The sequence below is a fragment of the Vigna unguiculata genome, chromosome 9 (genome assembly GCF_037176805.1).
Source record: "Vigna unguiculata cultivar grain cowpea cultivar isolate G323 ecotype 2 chromosome 9, ASM3717680v1, whole genome shotgun sequence".
In the NCBI taxonomy this organism is placed as follows: domain Eukaryota; kingdom Viridiplantae; phylum Streptophyta; class Magnoliopsida; order Fabales; family Fabaceae; genus Vigna; species Vigna unguiculata.
This window is the reverse complement of record NC_140800.1, coordinates 22,649,992-22,672,181: the sequence shown is the minus strand read 5'-3', so window position 1 is coordinate 22,672,181 and position 22,190 is coordinate 22,649,992.

Genomic DNA, 22,190 nt, shown 5'->3' with positions numbered 1-22,190 from the left:
AAGGAAGGGAAAATAAAGAAAAAGAAATGGAACTAGAGAAAGTTTATTCGTCAATATTTTTTCTTCTACAGTTTGTGATGTCATTTTACAAGAACAAAAGGATAAGCATGTGAATGAAACACACCAACTTCCATGTTTAAAAAGGAAGCTTGTTCATAGTGCTTTATTATGCATTTGGTCCGTCCATAAGAAGCAAATTCGTCAAACACAATGCATGGAATTATTTATTGTTACATATCAAGGTGGGGTACTGTTTCCAAGAAATGTTATCGACGGATTGCAACCATTGGAAAGTAACAAATATCAAGTTGAATTTGATCCTGGAAGAAGAGATTAAGTTTCAACTTTTGAAAATCTAAAAGTCCTTCACAAGATCATAATAAACTTACATCAAAACTAGTGTCTTAAGATTCAGGACAAATCTTCAAGAAGAAGGAGGCTATGATGTGAATTGCATATGGGTCAAATGGAGGATGACTAATGCGCCGTGTTGATGCAGTTTCTTTTATTTAAATAAAGGTCCAATGCTTTGTAGAATTGGCTGACCAAATTGTGTTTGTGCTTAACCAATTAATGGGATTTAGTTTTGCTTTATCTTCAAGTTGAAATAAGGGTCCATATGCCAACTTAAGAACCAACCTTTGGAAGATCAAGAGGACCTTTGCTCAAAGTTTTTGGATGACTTTTGGTAGCCTTAAATTCAGTTACAATCAACCATTAAGTAGCGGATCGTTATTAGCTTGGGTGGATCATTAATTAATAGCTTTAAGCGGGATGATATTGAAATTTATGTGTCTTTTGTAATTCTGATGGTTAAAGCTCCTATATAAGTTGAACCATTTTCATCAATGAAAGCAAGCTGAGTTTTATTCAGAAAATAAACGAGTTTTATCTCATCTATCTTAGTGAGAGTGATTCTCCTAAGTTCTTGAGTGATTCAAGAATCCATGAGTTTAATCAAAGGTCCTTTATCCCTTTGTGTGTTTCAACTCTTAGGCTTATCTTCCATTCTTGGAAGTGTGATGTCTATCAATTTCCATTCCATCTTCTTTTACGTTTCCATTTTCTCGTTCTAAATAATTTCTCAAATTTCTTGCTTTTTGGCATTCCAACAATGATAGATTATACAAAGTGTTTAATCGAAGGCCATCCAGATTTAGTTGCATTTGATTACGGAAGCGAAAACAATGTTGTGAGCCAAAGATTGGTGGAGAAACTCCAGTTATCAGCAACCTTTCATCTGGATCAAGCATTGATCAAATTCAGTACATGACAATGTGTGAAAGAAGTATTATGTAATATTACTCCCATGGACTCTTGTCATCTTCATTTGGGATGGACATGGCTTCGTTTTAAAACACTTCATCTTGATGAACGTTCCCTTTATTTGAGGCATGAGGGACATCAAAAGAAGTAGAAATTTATGACACCGAGACAAGTCAGTAAGGATCAACGTAGGCTGAAGGAGAAAACAGAAAAAGAAAGAATAGAAAAAGAAGTAATACAAACTGCAGAAGGAAGGGAAAATAAAGAAAAAGAAATAGAACTAGAGAAAGTTTATTCGTGAATGTTTTTTCTTCTACAGTTTGTGATGTCATTTTACAGGAACAAAAGGATAAGCATGTGAATGAAACACACCAACTTCCATGTTTAAAAAGGAAGCTTGTTCATAGTGCTTTATTATGCATTTTGTCCGTCGATAAGAAGCAAATTCGTCAAACACAATGCATGGAATTATTTATTGTTACATATCAAGGTGGGGTACTGTTGCCAAGAAATGTTATGGACGGATTGCAACCATTGGAAAGTAACAAATATCAAGTTGAATTTGATCCTGGAAGAAGAGAATTAGTTTCAACTTGTGAAAAAATAAAAGTCCTTCACAAGATCATAATAAACTTACATTAAAACTAGTGTCTTAAGATTCGGGAAATATCATCTCGAAGAAGGAGGGTATGATGTGAACTGCATATGGGTCAAATGGAGGATGACTAATGCGCCGTGTTGATGCAGTTTCTTTTATTTAAATAAGGGCCCAATGCTTTGTAAAATTGGCTGACCAAATTGTGTTTGTGCTTAACCAATTAATGGGCTTTAGTTTTTCTTTATCTTCAAGTTGAAATAGGATCCATATGCCAACTTAAGAACCAACCTTTGGAAGATCAAGAGGACCTTTGCTAGAAGTTTGTGGATGACTTTTGGTCGCCTTAAATTCAGTTACAATCAACCATTAAGTAGCGGATCGTTATTAGCTTGGGTGGATCATTAATTAATAGCTTTAAGCGGGATGATATTGAAATTTATGTGTCTTTTGTAATTCTGATGGTTAAAGCTCCTATATAAGTTGAACCATTTTCATCAATGAAGGCAAGCTGAGTTTTATTCAGAAAATAAACGAGTTTTATCTCATCTATCTTAGTGAGAGTGATTCTCCTAAGTTCTTGAGTGATTCAAGAATCCATGAGTTTAATCAAAGGTCCTTTATCCCTTTGTGTGTTTCAACTCTTAGGCTTATCTTCCATTCTTGGAAGTGTGATGTCTATCAATTTCCGTTCCATCTTCTTTTATGTTTCCATTTTCTCGTTTTAAGTAATTTCTCAAATTTCTTGCTTTTTGGCATTCCAACAATGATAGATTATACAAAGTGTTTAACCGAAGGCCATCCATGTTTAGCTGCATTCGATTACAGAAGCGAAAACAATGTTGTGAGCCAGAGATTGGTGGAGAAACTCCAGTTACCAGCAACCTTTCATCTGGATCAAGCATTGATCAAATTCAGTACATGGCAATGTGTGAAAGAAGTATTATGTGATATTGCTCCCATGGACTCTTGTCATCTTCATTTGGGATGGGAATGGCTTCGTTTTAAAACACTTCATCTTGATGAACATTCCCTTTATTTGAGGCATGAGGGACATCAAAAGAAGTAGAAATTTATGACACCAAGACAAGTCAGTAAGGATCAACGTAGGCTGAAGGAGAAAACAGAAAAAGAAAGAATAGAAAAAGAAGTAATACAAACTGCAGAAGGAAGGGAAAATAAAGAAAAAGAAATGGAACTATAGAAAGTTTATTCGTCAATGTTTTTTCTTCTACAGTTTGTGATGTCATTTTACAGGAACAAAAGGATAAGCATGTGAATGAAACACACCAACTTCCATGTTTAAAAAGGAAGCTTGTTCATAGTGCTTTATTATGCATTTTGTCCGTCGATGAGAAGCAAATTCGTCAAACACAATGCATGGAATTATTTATTGTTACATATCAAGGTGGGGTACTGTTGCCAAGAAATGTTATGGACGGATTGCAACCATTGGAAAGTAACAAATATCAAGTTGAATTTGATCCTGGAAGAAGAGAATTAGTTTCAACTTGTGAAAAAATAAAAGTCCTTCACAAGATCATAATAAACTTACATTAAAACTAGTGTCTTAAGATTCGGGAAAAATCTTCTCGAAGAAGGAGGGTATGATGTGAATTGCATATGGGTCGAATGGAGGATGACTAATGCGCTGTGTTGATGCAGTTTCTTTTATTTAAATAAGGGCCCAATGCTTTGTAAAATTGGCTGACCAAATTGTGTTTGTGCTTAACCAATTAATGGGCTTTAGTTTTTCTTTATCTTCAAGTTGAAATAAGGGTCTATATGCCAACTTAAGAACCAACCTTTGGAAGATCAAGAGGACCTTTGCTCAAAGTTTGTGGATGACTTTTGGTAGCTGTTCTTACGAGGCCAAAGGTTGTAGTCCACAAATCACTTGGGGGCTTCGGATGACTGATCTCGGTCCTTCTTCTGTCGCTTCAGGGTGATTCTGGGGCGGAGCCGGTGACCTGCAAAGACACTCCGATGCCATAGTCAGCACTGGTGATGTCAGAATATCTGAATAATTTAATGCGTAATCAATGCATTGAACAATGTGCTATTTATACTATTTTACCTGTGGGTCCTACCTGGGATGGGCTTTCTGGCCCAATCATCCCCTTTTTGGCTGTTCTTGGATCCAGTGCTTCTTGGGGGAAATTACTAGAGGGTCCTTTGGGGGTTTCCGATATTCGGTACTCGGCTATGAGGATCTATGGGGGTTGACTGGCAACGTCGCGGATCTGGGGGGGTGTTTGGTCAATGTATGCAGGCTGGCATGACTGGTTGGGCAACTGGCTACAAGGCTTGGAGTAAGCGGCATCAGGTTTGGGGTAAGCGGCCATCAGGCTTCGCTGGGGGCCGTGTATTAGGGAGGGTGCTTAGTCAATGCCTGCAGGCTGGCATGACTTTGGTTGGGGAGCTAGTCACAAGGCTTGGAGTAAGCGGCACAGGTTTGGAGTAAGCGGCCATCAGGCTTCGCTGGGGGCCGTGTACTTGGGCTGGGACATCTTTGGTTGGGGAGCTGGTCACAAGGCTTGGAGTAAGCGGCACAGGTTTGGAGTAAGCGGCCATCAGGCTTCGCTGGGGGCCGTGTACTTGGGCTGGGACATCAGCCTCCCAGTCTTGAGGAGATGTTGACGAAAAGACTTACCGGTGTCCTGCCATTTTGCAATTTTCATTTGTGGGTTAAGGTCGCGTGCCCTATGGCTATACCAGCCTCCCAATCTTGAGGAAACGGAGTGAGGTAAAGACTTACGAGATGACGGTTGGAAAGGGCTTTGTTGCGGAGAGGCCGCTATGTATGTGCCGGTTTGGGTGTTTCAGTGGTGAGTGGGAGTTTGTAGGTAGCTGTCAGAATGTGCTGCAGGGGTGTCAGGGTGCATTCAATTGATGGGACGTTTGGGTTGCACTGTTTCGCGCTAGGGTGCGTTTTTCGAAGGGTTTTGGGCCTTGGGCTTGCACTGTTTGGTGTGGGGTGTGAAAGGGTGCATGCATGTTATTTAAGATTCGTGGGTGGTGGTTGGGTCTCATAGTAGCTGCGTTATTGAATTTGCGAAGAGAGGAATCGGCAGAGAATTGAGCACAGTTGCGTGAATTGGTCGTGTTGTTTACTGTGAAGGTATGTCATCCTCTTCTCATGGTTCTAATTCCGGGGAGTCGGACGCGAGTTATGGGGAATTGAGGTTGGAGTTTCTCAACAGCTCGTCTGAGTCTTTACGGATTGAGGTGGAGCGGGAGGTGCGGGAGGATCCGCCAAGCGAGCATGCCGAATCTCTATGGCCGAAGCGGGACGGGTACTTTTGGGTGGCCGAGGGTGTAAGGAATTGTTACTCGAAGTATAGATGGTCTCGGCTGCTTAAATCCTGGCTGAATAGTATATACCTTTTTGAGAGGGGTTTTGATCCGGATACGATGAGAGTGGAGCGGGTGAGTGCCGTGGAGTGTGTCTGCCATGGACGAGAGGGGGCTTCTTCTGACTTTTTTTACATGTATTCGTGTATGTTCGTGAAGTTGCACATCCGATTGCCGTTTGATGCTTTTACGATGGGCGTTCTGAAGCTTCTGAACGTGGCGCCTACTCAGTTGCATCCGAACAGCTGGGGTAGTTTGCAAGCGTTCAGACTGTTGTGTAGAGCGCTTGGGTTGGAGCCGACAGCCGAGAGCTTCCTGTATTTTTACGTAACTAGGCCGAGGGATCCGTGTAGCTGGTTGTCGCTGGTGGGCAGACCAAGGATTTGTGTGCTGGATGGCTTCACCCAATCTTTCAAGAATTTTAAAGATGGGTTCTTCCGTGTGTGGATGGAGGTAGGGCATGAGCCGTGGTACTTGGATGGGGCGGGTGTGGCGAGGTTTCTGCTGTATTGGACGAGTTCGCCTGCTAAGTTGGAGGTGGTGAGTAGGGAGATGTTGGATGCGAGCAGTAGGCGGGTTGTAGAAGTGTTGGAGAGATTGCCGCCTAGGGCCCCCGGGAAGTGGATAGTGTGTTGCTACTTGACGGATGATCCGGGGCGGGATGTTTGTGGTATGTTCTCTTGTAACCATAGGGGTTCTCGTTGGACTAATCTGAATATGTTGCGTTTTTGCAGGTGTGATGGCTCATTACGCGAAGAAGGTGGGGGCTTCTGAAGATTTATTTGCTAAAATCAGGGATCAGTTAGCGGCCTCTTCGAAAGGGGAGGGTTCTTCGAAGGCGGCTGCTTTGGCGGGTCCTGTGGTGGAGACGGTTCGTCCTGCTGCGAAAAGGCCGGCTGTTTCAAAGTTAAAGGGGGTTGGTAAAGATCGGAAAAGGTTAAGGGCTCTTGCTAAGACGGGAGGTGTTGCGCCTGGTGGAACGAACAATCCAGACTTGGGTGGATTTGAGAAGGAGAAGGTGCAGATGAGGAAGGGAGTGGCGATTAAGCTAACAGACCCGGAGGTTGCACTTGTTGAGGCTGCCGACCCTGGGTTGATTATGAGGGCATGGAACGAGTATACGTCTCGTGGGCTCGTGTTGGGGCGTCGGTTGTCGGCCATGCTGCAGGAAGAGATAGCTGCAGGTGACAAGAAGAGATTAGCCGACGAGCTGGCTGCTTTGAAGGTGCAGGTGGAACTTGATCAACGGACGTGGGATGAGGAGAAGAAGAAGTTGGAGGCGGAAGTGAAGAAGTTGAAGGTAGGCGTGTTGGCTGCAGAGAAAAAATTGAAGTTAAAGCAGGTGGAGGTAGATGAGTTGCAGGCGAGGAGGAAGGCGGAGTCTGAGGAGGCGGCGGACGAAATTAGCAGCCTACAGCAGGCCGTGTATACTGAACATGTGAAGGGCTTTGAGAAGGCGCTGAGGCAAGCGGAGTTTTTGTATAAGGAGGTCTCTGTCACCGACTGCCGTTTCAACGTAAATTTGGACATCTACGATAACAAGATGTTGGATGTGGCAGAGATCAGCAAGCTGAAGGCGTTTGTCGAGGGCGAGGAGGTGGCGCGGGATGAGGAGGGGACTTTAATGACGACTCCACTGCATGTTGGTGATGATCGTGTTTCCAACGAGGAAGAGGTGGGTGAGGAGGTCGAGGCCGAGGCTGTTGATGGGGGTAATGGTGCGGGGGAGGAGTAGCGTTTTTGTTCTGTTTTTTGGGGGCGAGGACGCCGACATCTTTGTGATTTTGTAATGTTTGAGAACTGAATTTTAGTTTGTGTTTGGGTACTCTTTGCATTTTGTTAATCGTAAAGGGCCGCTATGTATTGGTTTGTAATGGGAACTTGTTTGGAAATTAATGGTAGGTTTATTTATTCATCTGTTGTTTTACGCTGCATGTTGCTATACTTCTTGCTTAGTTGATATCTGTTGTATGTGTATTTACGCGGTTAGTGACGTGATTCGTTTAATCAATATGTGATGCGCTTGGGTGGGTATGTTTTGTTTAGTAAATTGGCTTATCGATGGTGGTGTGGGAGAGTTGTTTCGGCTTGCGACTGGCGGCATTTAGGCATTTGTTTATGAGTTTGAACGGACGTCGAACAGCGATACTTGGGCTATTAATCGGGCACGTTAATGGCCAGCGGTGCCCAGAGTATCTGCTGGGAGTGTTTGGTTTTGACTATCGACCAGCAGTAGTTGGGGTAGTGGTTGGGGATGTTAGTGGTTGATATCGACCAGCGGCACTGAGAGTAGTGGCTGGGAATGTTAGTTTTAATATCGACCAGCGACACTTAGAGTAGTGGCTGGGAGTGTTAGCTTTAGTATCGACCAGCGGCACTTAGAGTAGTGGCTGGGAGTGTTAGCTTTAGTATCGACCAGCGGCACTTAGAGTAGTGGCTGGGAGTGTTAGCTTTAGTATCGACCAGCGACACTTAGAGTAGTGGCTGGGAGTGTTAGCTTTGATATCGACCAGCGGCACTTAGAGTAGTGGCTGGGAGTTGCAACAGGACAATGTTGAGTAAGGGATTTCTTGATATATTGGTGGGGGATGCCTCGTTAAAACCTTCCTGGCCAAAACCCTCCTTAGGGAAAAATGCCAGGGGAGGAAAGAGTACATCCAATTACAAGTATTGTTCAGCTAAAATACAACTTTAAATGCGAAATGTTCCAAGTGCTAGGTAGTGGTTCTCCAGAAAGTTTCTCCAGACGGTATGCTCCTTTGCCGACGTCCTTTAGTATACGGAATGGGCCTTCCCAGTTTGGCGAGAATTTGCCTTCGTGTTTCCTTGCTTTGCTGGTCATCCTCCAGACTAAGTCGCCCTTGTGGAGAGAGCGTGTTTTGAGCTTGGAGTTGTATCTTCTAGCGGCTCTTAATTTGGTCGCAAGGTCATGGATGCGTGCCTTTTCTCGTGCTTCGTATAGAAGGTCGAGATGGGTGTTCATACAATCGTCATTGGTCTGGTCGCTATGGTGTTGTTGGCGCAGGGATGGTTGTCCGATTTCCACGGGAATCATGGCGTCGGTGCCGTAGACAAGGGTGTATGGTGCCTTGTGGGTGGAGGATTGGGGCGTGCATCTATATGCCCAAAGTACTTCGAGGAGTTCGTCTGGCCATTTGCCCTTTGCCCCGTCAAGCCGCTTCTTGAGTTGGCCGAGGATGACTTTGTTTGCGGCTTCTGCTTGGCCGTTTGTTTGGGGGTGCTCGACGGAACTGGTGACGTGTGTGATTTTCAAGTTGCGGTAGAATTCGGTGAGGCCTTTGTCTATGAATTGGCGGCCGTTATCAGTTATGATGGTGTGAGGGATACCATAGCGGCAGATGATGTTCTTCCAGACGAAACGCTGCACCTGATTGGCAGTTATGGTGGCAAGGGGTTCTGCCTCGATCCACTTGGAGAAGTAATCAACAACAACAAGTAGGAATTTGACCTGTCCTTTCCCTGGTGCAAAAGGCCCGATTATGTCCATTCCCCATTTGGAGAATGGCCATGGTGAGGATACGTGGTGAAGTTCTTCCTGGGGTACGTGCGTGACGGGGCCGTGCTTTTGACATTGAGCGCATTTTCTAACATAAGTGGTGCAATCTTCCTCCATTGTCGGCCAATAGTAGCCGGCGCGCAATATTCTGGCGGCCATGGTCTTGGGACCCGAGTGATAGCCGCAAACGCCTTGATGTATTTCTTGCATGACGTATTCGGCTTGATCGCGGGTAATGCACTTGAGCAATGGTCTGCTGAAGCCGCGTCTAAATAGTTCACCGTCGACTAAAATATAGCGCGCTGCTTTCCGGGTCCATCCCTTGTCTGCGTTTGCCGGGGTGGTTCCGTCTTCGAGGTATGTGACAAAAGGTTCCATCCAGGTGCCGGAGGTGGTGATGTTGAGGCACTGACTGGTTTGCTCGATGGATGGAATGTTGAGGGTGTGTTGCAAAAGCGACTTGTATCGCCCCTTCTTCTTGGTGCTGGCAAGCTTTGAGAGAATGTCGGCTCTGGTGTTGTTACTTCTGGGGACGTGTTCGATCTTGAAAGCCTCGAAGTGTTCGATTAGGGCGGTTACCGCGTGGTAGTATTGTGAGAGTAGGGCGTCTTTGACTTGATACTCGCCATTGAGGTGTCCTACTGTGAGCTTGGAGTCTGTTTTGCAAAGTAGCTTCTTTGCACCAACGTCGCGTGCTAGGTTGAGGCCGACTATTATGGCTTCGTATTCTGCTTGATTGTTGGACGTTTTGAAATTGAAGCGGAGGGATTGCTCGACAAGGACGTCGCCGGGACCTTCTAGCACTATTCCCGCCCCGGCACCTTGGGGGTTTGAGGAGCCATCTACATGCATCGTCCACCAAGTGTCTTGGGTGGGTGGGTGGTTCTGGAGGTCGTTGGTGAAGTCTGCCAAGCATTGTGCTTTGATGGGGCCGTGTGGCTCGTAGAGGATGTTGAATTCGGACAATTCGATAGCCCACGAAGATAGCCGCCCTGCCAAATCTGGTTTTTGGAGGATCTTGTGCACAGGGTGATCCGTTCTGACGATGACGGTGTGGGACTGAAAGTATGGGCGCAGTCGTCGTGCTGCAGTTATCAATGCGAGGGCTATTTTTTCAATCATCTGGTAGCGCGTTTCCGGGTCTTGGAGGATTCGGCTGGTGAAATATATGGGTTGTTGGGTGTTGTCTTTCTCTTGGACGAGAGCGGAGCTGAGCGCGCCCGCAGATGCTGCTATGTATATGATGAGGGGAAGGCTGAGGTCTGGTTTAGTGAGAATTGGGGGGGTGGTTAGCAGCTGTTTCAAGGTGTTGAAGTTTTGTTCGCAGGTTTCGTCCCAAACGAACCTGGCTGATTTCTTTAGGAGCTTGATCATTGGTTTGGTTTTGTCAGCCAACTTGGGGAGAAAACGTGAGATAGCGGTTAACCTGCCCACTAGGCGTTGCACTTCTTTGACGTTCGTGGGACTTCTCATGTCGATTATTGCTTGGCATTTTTCGGGGTTGGCCTCGATGCCGCGTTGCGTGATCATGAACCCGAGGAACTTGCCGCTGTCGACCCCAAAGGTACATTTCTCGGGGTTGAGTCTGATGTTGTATGCTCGCAAAGCCTTGAAGACTTCTGCCAAATCTGCTGAGTGCTGCTTGGGGTTGGGGGACTTTACGATGATATCATCTACGTAAACTTCCACTGTTCGGCCAAGGAGTGGGTGAAAAACTCTATCCATGAGGCGCTGGTACGTTGCGCCTGCGTTCTTCAAGCCAAAGGGCATGACCTTATAGAAAAGGTTGGCCGCCTCGGTGATGAAAGCGGTTTTGAGCTTGTCTTCATCGGCCATCGGTATCTGGTTGTAGCCGGAATAGGCATCCAGGAAGCTAAGTACCGCGTGCCCCGCAGCCCCATCGACTAATCTGTCGATGCTAGGAAGCGGGTATGCATCTCTGGGGCATGCTTTGTTTAAGTCTGTGTAGTCGACGCACATGCGCCACTTGCCATTGGGTTTCTTCACCAGCACTACGTTTGCTAGCCATGTTGTGTACTGGGCTTCACCGACGAATCCGGCCTGCTTGAGTTTATTGGCTTCCTCGATTGCTGCGTGTCTTCTGCTTTCTCCGAGTTTCCTCTTCTTCTGCGAAACGGGTTTGGCGTTGGGGAAGACGGACAACCTGTGGGAGGCTACCCTGGGATGTACACCAGGGAGATCTGCAGCGGACCACGCAAAGAGATCGGCGCTCTGTGTAAGGACGTGTTCGATGTGGTGCTCTTCGCCTTTGGGAAGGGTGGTGCCAATCTGGAGGAATCGATTTGGCTGCGGGAGGGGGAAGTGTCTTATGTCCCCAACGGGCTCGACCCTGGCCTCAGAGTTTACCCTTGGGTCGAGGTCGTCACCTGCTAAGGTTGCTCTGTTCTGGGATTGCTCGATGTTGTGGGTTGTCAAGGGTGGGTGGGGAAGTTTTAGGCTTGCTATATAGCATTCCCTGGCGGCGCGTTGATCACCGTGTACCGTGATTATGTCACCTTGCGAGGATGGGAATTTCATGGCGAGGTGTGGGGTGGATACGATGGCCCCCAAGGCGTTGATGGACGGTCTTCCCAAAAGTATGTTGTAAGATGTGTGTGCTTCCACAACTAGGTAGCGAATGGGTATGGTTTTCGTTTGCCTTCCTTCTCCAAATGTAGTATGGAGGTCGATATACCCCTTGGTTGGGACCCTTTCGCCCGAGAAACCGTATATTGGTTCATTGTGGGGAGTGAGGTCCGCTAAGGGTATCTGCAGTTTGTTGAAGGTTTTCCAGTATAAGATATCCACGGAGCTTCCTTGGTCGACGAGCACTTTCTTGACCGCGAAGTTTTCTACTTCTATAGTTATGACCATGGGGTCGTCTTGGTTGGGGTCGGTGCCTTGGAAGTCCGAGTCTGAGAAGGTGATGGGTGGCATCCTTCTTATCGTTCTGCCAGCCACAGCGTGTACTGATTGGACTGCTCTTAGGTGCCTTTTCCTGGACGAGGATGACCTCCCTCCTCCGGCAAACCCACCAGATATGGTGTTGATTGTTCCGCATAAGGGTGGTCTCTCGTCGGTTCGCCTGGGTTGCTGCTGGGCTGGTGCGCGCTGCTCTGTGTGCTGGGTTCTTGCGGGTTCTCTTCTTGGCTCTCTATGCTCAGTTCGCCTGTTTGTTCGTCGCTCGACTCGCCTATTGTCATTCCTCTCATACCGAGGTCTATGAGAGCTTTCTCCGGCTTCTCTTATGTAATGTTTGAGATGTCCGGCTCGCACGAGTTCTTCTATCTTGTCTCGCAGGGTATCGCATTCGTCAGTCGTGTGGCCGTTGTTGCGATGGTAATGGCAGTACTTGCTCAGGTCTGCATTAGGTGGGTTTTGGTACTTTCTGGGCGGGGGGATGAGTTCGGCTTGCAGCACTTCATCGAGTATGCGAGATCTGGGCGCGTTCAGGGGAGCGTAGTTGGAGAACTTAGCGGGTCTTCGCTCCATCGGGCGGTTCTGTTCGCGTTGGGGGGGCTCTTTATTAGGTGACGACTTGTGTCGAACTGGGTGGTGAAGGTGGTGGTAAGTGTGGTGAAGGAGTCAATGGTGTAGGGAGGAAGGCTCATGAACCATTCTAAAGCTGATCCTCTGAGGGCTACTGAAAATGATTTACACAGGACGGCATCGTCCATTGAATATAAACCCACTTGGTTGGTGTAAATAGATACAAACTCGTCTGGGTCCGTTGTGCCATCGTACGTCACGGTGGGTGCTTTCCATTTATGGGGTAGGGGAGTTTCCGTGATCCCATCTTCGACGCGAAGCAGCTGTAGTTACCTCCTGTCGTTGGCCCGGTGGGTCTGTACTCGCTTTCGTCTTCAGTTGGATGGATGTCAACTCTTGAGTGAGGAGGGGCAGTGACCCTTGAGTTTGGGGGGATATCCGCCCTTGACCGAGATTGGTAGGGTTCCCCAACCGCTTGGTCTGCTTCTATCTTCTGTCTGAGACGAGAATTTTCCTCTCTCAATGCCTCCATTTCATCTGCGTTTCTTTTCTTGTACTCCGCGAATTCTTGTTGCATCCTGGCCTGGGCCTCCAGAATGCGGGAAATCTCCGATGCTGGTCCGGGGTCCCCAACTTCAACAGTTGGGACCACGGGGGGGACGTCCGCTGTCCTGCTTCTTGTGGACACCATCTTGTCTTCCTGGATTGTTGTCTTGGATCTGTGAAATACTCTTCGGCCCCACGGTGGGCGCCAAATGTTCTTACGAGGCCAAAGGTTGTAGTCCACAAATCACTTGGGGGCTTCGGATGGCTGATCTCGGTCCTTCTTCTGTCGCTTCAGGGTGATTCTGGGGCGGAGCCGGTGACCTGCAAAGACACTCCGATGCCAAAGTCAGCACTGGTGATGTCAGAATATCTGAATAATTTAATGCGTAATCAATGCATAGAACAGTGTGCTATTTATACTATTTTACCTGTGGGTCCTACCTGGGATGGGCTTTCTGGCCCAATCATCCCCTTTTTGGCTGTTCTTGGATCCAGTGCTTCTTGGGGGAAATTACCAGAGGGTCCTTTGGGGGTTTCCGGTATTCGGTACTCGACTATGAGGATCTATGGGAGTTGACTGGCAACGTCGCGGATCTGGGGGGGTGTTTGGTCAATGTATGCAGGCTGGCATGACTGGTTGGGCAACTGGCTACAAGGCTTGGAGTAAGCGGCATCAGGTTTGGGGTAAGCGGCCATCAGGCTTCGCTGGGGGCCGTGTATTAGGGAGGGTGCTTAGTCAATGCCTGCAGGCTGGCATGACTTTGGTTGGGGAGCTGGTCACAAGGCTTGGAGTAAGCGGCACAGGTTTGGAGTAAGCGGCCATCAGGCTTCGCTGGGGGCCGTGTACTTGGGCTGGGACATCTTTGGTTGGGGAGCTGGTCACAAGGCTTGGAGTAAGCGGCACAGGTTTGGAGTAAGCGGCCATCAGGCTTCGCTGGTGGCCGTGTACTTGGGCTGAGACAGTAGCCTTAAATTCAGTTACAATCAACCATTAAGTAGCGGATCGTTATTAGCTTGAGTGGATCATTAATTAATAGCTTTAAGCGAGATGATATTGAAATTTATGTGTCTTTTGTAATTCTGATGGTTAAAGCTCCTATATAAGTTGAACCATTTTCATCAATGAAGGCAAGCTGAGTTTTATTCAGAAAATAAATGAGTTTTATCTCATCTATCTTAGTGAGCACTCTCCTAAGTTCTTGAGTGATTCAAGAATCTATGAGTTTAATCAAAGGACCTTTATCCCTTTGTGTGTTTCAACTCTTAGGCTTATCTTCCATTCTTGGAAGTGTGATGTCTATCAATTTTCGTTCTGTCTTCTTTTATGTTTCCATTTTCTCGTTTTAAATAATTTCTCAAATTTCTTGCTTGTTAGCATTCCAACAATGATAGATCAGTCAAACGAATCGAACCTTGTGGATTCACATCATTTGGTATTCAGAGCCTGGCTATCTAGATTTGGAATAGGAAAGGAAGTTTATTATACAGAGTGTTTAACCAAAAGCCATCCATGTTTAGCTGCATTCGGTTACAGAAGCGAAAACAATGTTGTGAGCCAAAGATTGGTGGAGAAACTCCAGTTACCAGCAACCTTTCATCTGGATCAAGCATGGATCAAATTCAGTACATGGCAATGTGTGAAAGAAGTATTATGTGATATTGCTCCCATGGACTCTTGTCATCTTCATTTGGGATGGGCATGGCTTCGTTTTAAAACACTTCATCTTGATGAACGTTCCCTTTATTTGAGGCATGAGGGACATCAAAGGAAGTAGAAATTTATGACACCGAGACAAGTCAGTAAGGATCAACGCAGGCTGAAGGAGAAAACAGAAAAAGAAAGAATAGAAAAAGAAGTAATATAAACTGCAGAAGGAAGGGAAAATAAAGAAAAAAGAAATGGAACTAGAGAAAGTTTATTCGTCAATGTTTTTTCTTCTACAGTTTGTGATGTCATTTTACAGGAACAATAGGATAAGCATGTGAATGAAACACACCAACTTCCATGTTTAAAAAGGAAGCTTGTTCATAGTACTTTATTATGCATTTGGTCCGTCGATAAGAAGCATATTCATCAAACACAATGCATGGAATTATTTATTGTTACATATGAAGGTGGGGTACTGTTGCCAAGAAATGTTATCGACGGATTCCAACCATTGGAAAGTAAATAATATCAAGTTGAATTTGATCCTGGAAGAAGAGAATAAGTTTCAACTTGTGAAAAACTAGAAGTCCTGCACAAGATCATAATAAACTTACATCAAAACTAGTGTCTTAAGATTCGGGACAAATCTTCTCGAAGAAAGAGGGTATGATGTGAATTGCATATGGGTCAAATGGAGGATGACTAATGCGCCGTGTTGATGCAGTTTCTTTTATTTAAATAAGGGTCCAATGCTTTGTAAAATTGGCTTACCAAATTGTGTTTGTGCTTAACCAATTAATGGGCTTTAGTTTTTCTTTATCTTCAAGTTGAAATAAGGGTCCATATGCCAACTTAAGAACCAACCTTTGGAAGATCAAGAGGACCTTTGCTCAAAGTTTGTGGATGACTTTTGGTAGCCTTAAATTCAGTTACAATCAACCATTAAGTAGCGGATCGTTATTAGCTTGAGTGGATCATTAATTAATAGCTTTAAGCGGGATGATATTGAAATTTATCTGTCTTTTGTAATTCTGATGGTTAAAGCTCCGATATAAGTTGAACCATTTTCATCAATGAAGGCAACTGAGTTTTATTCAGAAAATAAACGAGTTTTATCTCATCTATCTTAGTGAGAGTGATTCTCCTAAGTTCTTGAGTGATTCAAGAATCCATGAGTTTAATCAAAGGTCCTTTATCCCTTTGTGTGTTTCAACTCTTAGGCTTATCTTCCATTGTTGGAAGTGTGATGTCTATCAATTTCCGTTCCATCTTCTTTTATGTTTCTATTTTCTCGTTTTAAATAATTTCTCAAATTTCTTGCTTGTTAGCATTCCAACAATGATAGATCAGTCAAACGAATCGAACCCTGTGGATTCACATCATTTGGTATTCAGAGCCTGGCTATCTACATTTGGAATAGGAAAGGAAGTTTATTATACAGAGTGTTTAACCGAAGGCCATCCATGTTTAGCTGCATTCGATTACAGAAGCAAAAAAAATGTTGTGAGCCAAAGATTGGTGGAGAAACTCCAGTTACCAGCAACCTTTCATCTAGATCAAGCATGGATCAAATTCAGTACATGGCAATGTGTGAAAGATGTATTATGTGATATTGCTCCCATGAACTCTTGTCATCTTCATTTGGGATGGGCATGGCTTCGTTTTTAAACACTTCATCTTGATGAACATTCCCTTTATTTGAGGCATGAGGGACATCAAAAGAAGTTGAAATTTATGACACCAAGACAAGTCAGTAAGGATGAACGCAGGCTTGAGGAGAAATCAGAAAAATAAAGAATAGAAAAACAAGTAATATAAACTGCATAAGGAAGGGAAAATAAAGAAAAAAAAATGGAACTAGAGAAAGTTTATTCGTCAATGTTTCTACACTTTATGATGTCATTTTACAGGAACAATAGCATAAGCATGTGAATGAAAGACACCAACTTCCATGTTTAAAAAGGAAGCTTGTTCATAGTACTTTATTATGCATTTGGTCCGCCGATAAGAAGCAAATTCGTCAAACACAATGCATGGAATTATTTATTGTTACATATCAAGGTGGGGTACTGTTGCCAAGAAATGTTATCGACGGATTGCAACCATTGGAAAGTAACAAATATCAAGTTGAATTTGATCCTGAAACAAGAGAATAAGTTTCAACTTGTGAAAAACTAGAAGTCCTTCACAAGATCATAATAAACTTACATCAAAACTAGTGTCTTAAGATTCGGGACAAATCTTCTCGAAGAAGGAGGGTATGATGTGAATTGCATATGGGTCAAATGGAGGGGATGACTAATGCGCCGTGTTGATGCAGTTTCTTTTATTTAAAAAAGGGCCCAATGCTTTGTAAAATTGGCTGACCAAATTGTGTTTGTGCTTAACCAATTAATGGGCTTTAGTTTTGCTTTATCTTCAAGTTGAAATAAGGGTCCATATGCCAACTTAAGAACCAACCTTTGGAAGATAAAGAGGACCTTTGTTCAAAGTTTGTGGATGACTTTTGGTAGCCTTAAATTCAGTTACAATCAACCATTAAGTAGCGGATCGTTATAAGCTTGAGTGGATCATTAATTAATAGCTTTAAGCGAGATGATATTGAAATTTATGTGTCTTTTGAATTCTGATGGTTAAAGCTCCTATATAAGTTGAACCATTTTCATCAATGAAGGCAAGCTGAGTTTTATTCAGAAAATAAACGAGTTTTATCTCATCTATCTTAGTGAGAGTGATTCTCCTAAGTTCATGAGTGATTCAAGAATCCACGAGTTTAATCAAAGGTCCTTTATCCCTTTGTGTGTTTCAACTATTAGGCTTATCTTCCATTCTTGGAAGTGTGATGTCTATCAATTTTCGTTTCATCTTCTTTTTTATGTTTCCATTTTCTCGTTTTAAATAATTTCTCAAATTTCTTGCTTGTTAGCATTCCAACAATGATAGATCAGTCAAACGAATCGAACCCTGTCGATTCACATCATTTGGTATTCAGAGCCTGGCTATCTAGATTTGGAATAGGAAAGAAAGTTTATTATACAAAGTGTTTAACCGAAGGCCATCCATGTTTAGCTGCATTCGATTACGGAAGCGAAAAAATTGTTGTGAGCCAAAGAATGGTGGAGAAACTCCAGTTACCAGCAACCTTTCATCTGGATCAAGCATGGATCAAATTCAGTACATGGCAATGTGTGAAAGAAGTATTATGTTATATTGCTCCCATGGACTCTTGTCATCTTCATTTGGGATGGGCATGGCTTCGTTTTAAAACACTCCATCTTGATGAACGTTCCCTTTATTTGAGGCATAAGGGACATCAACAGAAGTAGAAATTTATGACACCAAGACAAGTCCGTAAGGATCAACGTAGGCTGAAGGAGAAAACAGAAAAAGAAAGAATAGAAAAAGAAGTAATATAAACTACAGAAGGGAGGGAAAATAAAGAAAAAAGAAATGGAACTAGAGAAAGTTTATTCGTCAAAGTTTTTTCTTCTACAGTTTGTGATGTCATTTTACAGGAACAAAAGGGTAAGCATGTGAATGAAACACACCAACTTCCATGTTTAAAAAGGAAGCTTGTTCATAGTGCTTTAATATGCATTTGGTCCGTCGATAAGAAGCAAATTCGTCAAACACAATGCATGGAATTATTTATTGTTACATATCAAGGTGTGGTACTGTTGCCAAGAAATGTTATCGACGGATTGCAACCATTGGAAAGTAACAAATATCAAGTTGAATTTGATCCTGGAAGAAGAGAATAAGTTTCAACTTGTGAAAAACTAAATGTCCTTCACAAGATCATAATAAACTTACATCAAAACTAGTGTCTTAAGATTCGGAACAAATCTTCTCGAAGAAGGAGGGTATGATGTGAATTGCATATGGGTCAAATGGAGGATGACTAATGCGCCGTGTGGATACGGTTTCTTTTATTTAAATAAGGGCCCAATGCTTTGTAAAATTGGCTGACCAAATTGTGTTTGTGCTTAACCAATTAATGGGCTTTAGTTTTGCTTTATCTTCAAGTTGAAATAAGGGTCCATATGCCAACTTAAGAACCAACCTTTGGAAGATCAGGAGGACCTTTGCTCAAAGTTTGTGGATGACTTTTGGTAGCCTTAAATTCAGTTACAATCAACCATTAAGTAGCGGATCGTTATTAGCTTGAGTGGATCATTAATTAATAGCTTTAAGCGAGATGATATTGAAATTTATGTGTCTTTTGTAATTCTGATGGTTAAAGCTCCTATATAAGTTGAACCATTTTCATCAATGAAGGCAAGCTGAGTTTTATTCAGAAAATAAACGAGTTTTATCTCATCTATCTTAGTGAGAGTGATTCTCCTAAGTTCATGAGTGATTCAAGAATCCACGAGTTTAATCAAAGGTCCTTTATCCCTTTGTGTGTTTCAACTATTAGGCTTATCTTCCATTCTTGGAAGTGTGATGTCTATCAATTTCCGTTTCATCTTCTTTTTTATGTTTCCATTTTCTCGTTTTAAATAATTTCTCAAATTTCTTGCTTGTTAGCATTCCAACAATGATAGATCAGTCAAACGAATCGAACCCTGTCGATTCACATCATTTGGTATTCAGAGCCTGGCTATCTAGATTTGGAATAGGAAAGAAAGTTTATTATACAAAGTGTTTAACCGAAGGCCATCCATGTTTAGCTGCATTCGATTACGGAAGCGAAAAAATTGTTGTGAGCCAAAGAATGGTGGAGAAACTCCAGTTACCAGCAACCTTTCATCTGGATCAAGCATGGATCAAATTCAGTACATGGCAATGTGTGAAAGAAGTATTATGTTATATTGCTCCCATGGACTCTTGTCATCTTCATTTGGGATGGGCATGGCTTCGTTTTAAAACACTCCATCTTGATGAACGTTCCCTTTATTTGAGGCATAAGGGACATCAACAGAAGTAGAAATTTATGACACCAAGACAAGTCCGTAAGGATCAACGTAGGCTGAAGGAGAAAACAGAAAAAGAAAGAATAGAAAAAGAAGTAATATAAACTACAGAAGGGAGGGAAAATAAAGAAAAAAGAAATGGAACTAGAGAAAGTTTATTCGTCAAAGTTTTTTCTTCTACAGTTTGTGATGTCATTTTACAGGAACAAAAGGGTAAGCATGTGAATGAAACACACCAACTTCCATGTTTAAAAAGGAAGCTTGTTCATAGTGCTTTAATATGCATTTGGTCCGTCGATAAGAAGCAAATTCGTCAAACACAATGCATGGAATTATTTATTGTTACATATCAAGGTGTGGTACTGTTGCCAAGAAATGTTATCGACGGATTGCAACCATTGGAAAGTAACAAATATCAAGTTGAATTTGATCCTGGAAGAAGAGAATAAGTTTCAACTTGTGAAAAACTAAATGTCCTTCACAAGATCATAATAAACTTACATCAAAACTAGTGTCTTAAGATTCGGAACAAATCTTCTCGAAGAAGGAGGGTATGATGTGAATTGCATATGGGTCAAATGGAGGATGACTAATGCGCCGTGTGGATACGGTTTCTTTTATTTAAATAAGGGCCCAATGCTTTGTAAAATTGGCTGACCAAATTGTGTTTGTGCTTAACCAATTAATGGGCTTTAGTTTTGCTTTATCTTCAAGTTGAAATAAGGGTCCATATGCCAACTTAAGAACCAACCTTTGGAAGATCAGGAGGACCTTTGCTCAAAGTTTGTGGATGACTTTTGGTAGCCTTAAATTCAGTTACAATCAACCATTAAGTAGCGGATCGTTATTAGCTTGAGTGGATCATTAATTAATAGCTTTAAGCGAGATGATATTGAAATTTATGTGTCTTTTGTAATTCTGATGGTTAAAGCTCCTATATAAGTTGAACCATTTTCATCAATGAAGGCAAGCTGAGTTTTATTCAGAAAATAAACGAGTTTTATCTCATCTATCTTAGTGAGAGTGATTCTCCTAAGTTCATGAGTGATTCAAGAATCCACGAGTTTAATCAAAGGTCCTTTATCCCTTTGTGTGTTTCAACTATTAGGCTTATCTTCCATTCTTGGAAGTGTGATGTCTATCAATTTCCGTTTCATCTTCTTTTTTATGTTTCCATTTTCTCGTTTTAAATAATTTCTCAAATTTCTTGCTTGTTAGCATTCCAACAATGATAGATCAGTCAAACGAATCGAACCCTGTCGATTCACATCATTTGGTATTCAGAGCCTGGCTATCTAGATTTGGAATAGGAAAGAAAGTTTATTATACAAAGTGTTTAACCGAAGGCCATCCATGTTTAGCTGCATTCGATTACGGAAGCGAAAAAATTGTTGTGAGCCAAAGAATGGTGGAGAAACTCCAGTTACCAGCAACCTTTCATCTGGATCAAGCATGGATCAAATTCAGTACATGGCAATGTGTGAAAGAAGTATTATGTTATATTGCTCCCATGGACTCTTGTCATCTTCATTTGGGATGGGCATGGCTTCGTTTTAAAACACTCCATCTTGATGAACGTTCCCTTTATTTGAGGCATAAGGGACATCAACAGAAGTAGAAATTTATGACACCAAGACAAGTCCGTAAGGATCAACGTAGGCTGAAGGAGAAAACAGAAAAAGAAAGAATAGAAAAAGAAGTAATATAAACTACAGAAGGGAGGGAAAATAAAGAAAAAAGAAATGGAACTAGAGAAAGTTTATTCGTCAAAGTTTTTTCTTCTACAGTTTGTGATGTCATTTTACAGGAACAAAAGGGTAAGCATGTGAATGAAACACACCAACTTCCATGTTTAAAAAGGAAGCTTGTTCATAGTGCTTTAATATGCATTTGGTCCGTCGATAAGAAGCAAATTCGTCAAACACAATGCATGGAATTATTTATTGTTACATATCAAGGTGTGGTACTGTTGCCAAGAAATGTTATCGACGGATTGCAACCATTGGAAAGTAACAAATATCAAGTTGAATTTGATCCTGGAAGAAGAGAATAAGTTTCAACTTGTGAAAAACTAAATGTCCTTCACAAGATCATAATAAACTTACATCAAAACTAGTGTCTTAAGATTCGGAACAAATCTTCTCGAAGAAGGAGGGTATGATGTGAATTGCATATGGGTCAAATGGAGGATGACTAATGCGCCGTGTGGATACGGTTTCTTTTATTTAAATAAGGGCCCAATGCTTTGTAAAATTGGCTGACCAAATTGTGTTTGTGCTTAACCAATTAATGGGCTTTAGTTTTGCTTTATCTTCAAGTTGAAATAAGGGTCCATATGCCAACTTAAGAACCAACCTTTGGAAGATCAGGAGGACCTTTGCTCAAAGTTTGTGGATGACTTTTGGTAGCCTTAAATTCAGTTACAATCAACCATTAAGTAGCGGATCGTTATTAGCTTGAGTGGATCATTAATTAATAGCTTTAAGCGAGATGATATTGAAATTTATGTGTCTTTTGTAATTCTGATGGTTAAAGCTCCTATATAAGTTGAACCATTTTCATCAATGAAGGCAAGCTGAGTTTTATTCAGAAAATAAACGAGTTTTATCTCATCTATCTTAGTGAGAGTGATTCTCCTAAGTTCATGAGTGATTCAAGAATCCACGAGTTTAATCAAAGGTCCTTTATCCCTTTGTGTGTTTCAACTATTAGGCTTATCTTCCATTCTTGGAAGTGTGATGTCTATCAATTTCCGTTTCATCTTCTTTTTTATGTTTCCATTTTCTCGTTTTAAATAATTTCTCAAATTTCTTGCTTGTTAGCATTCCAACAATGATAGATCAGTCAAACGAATCGAAC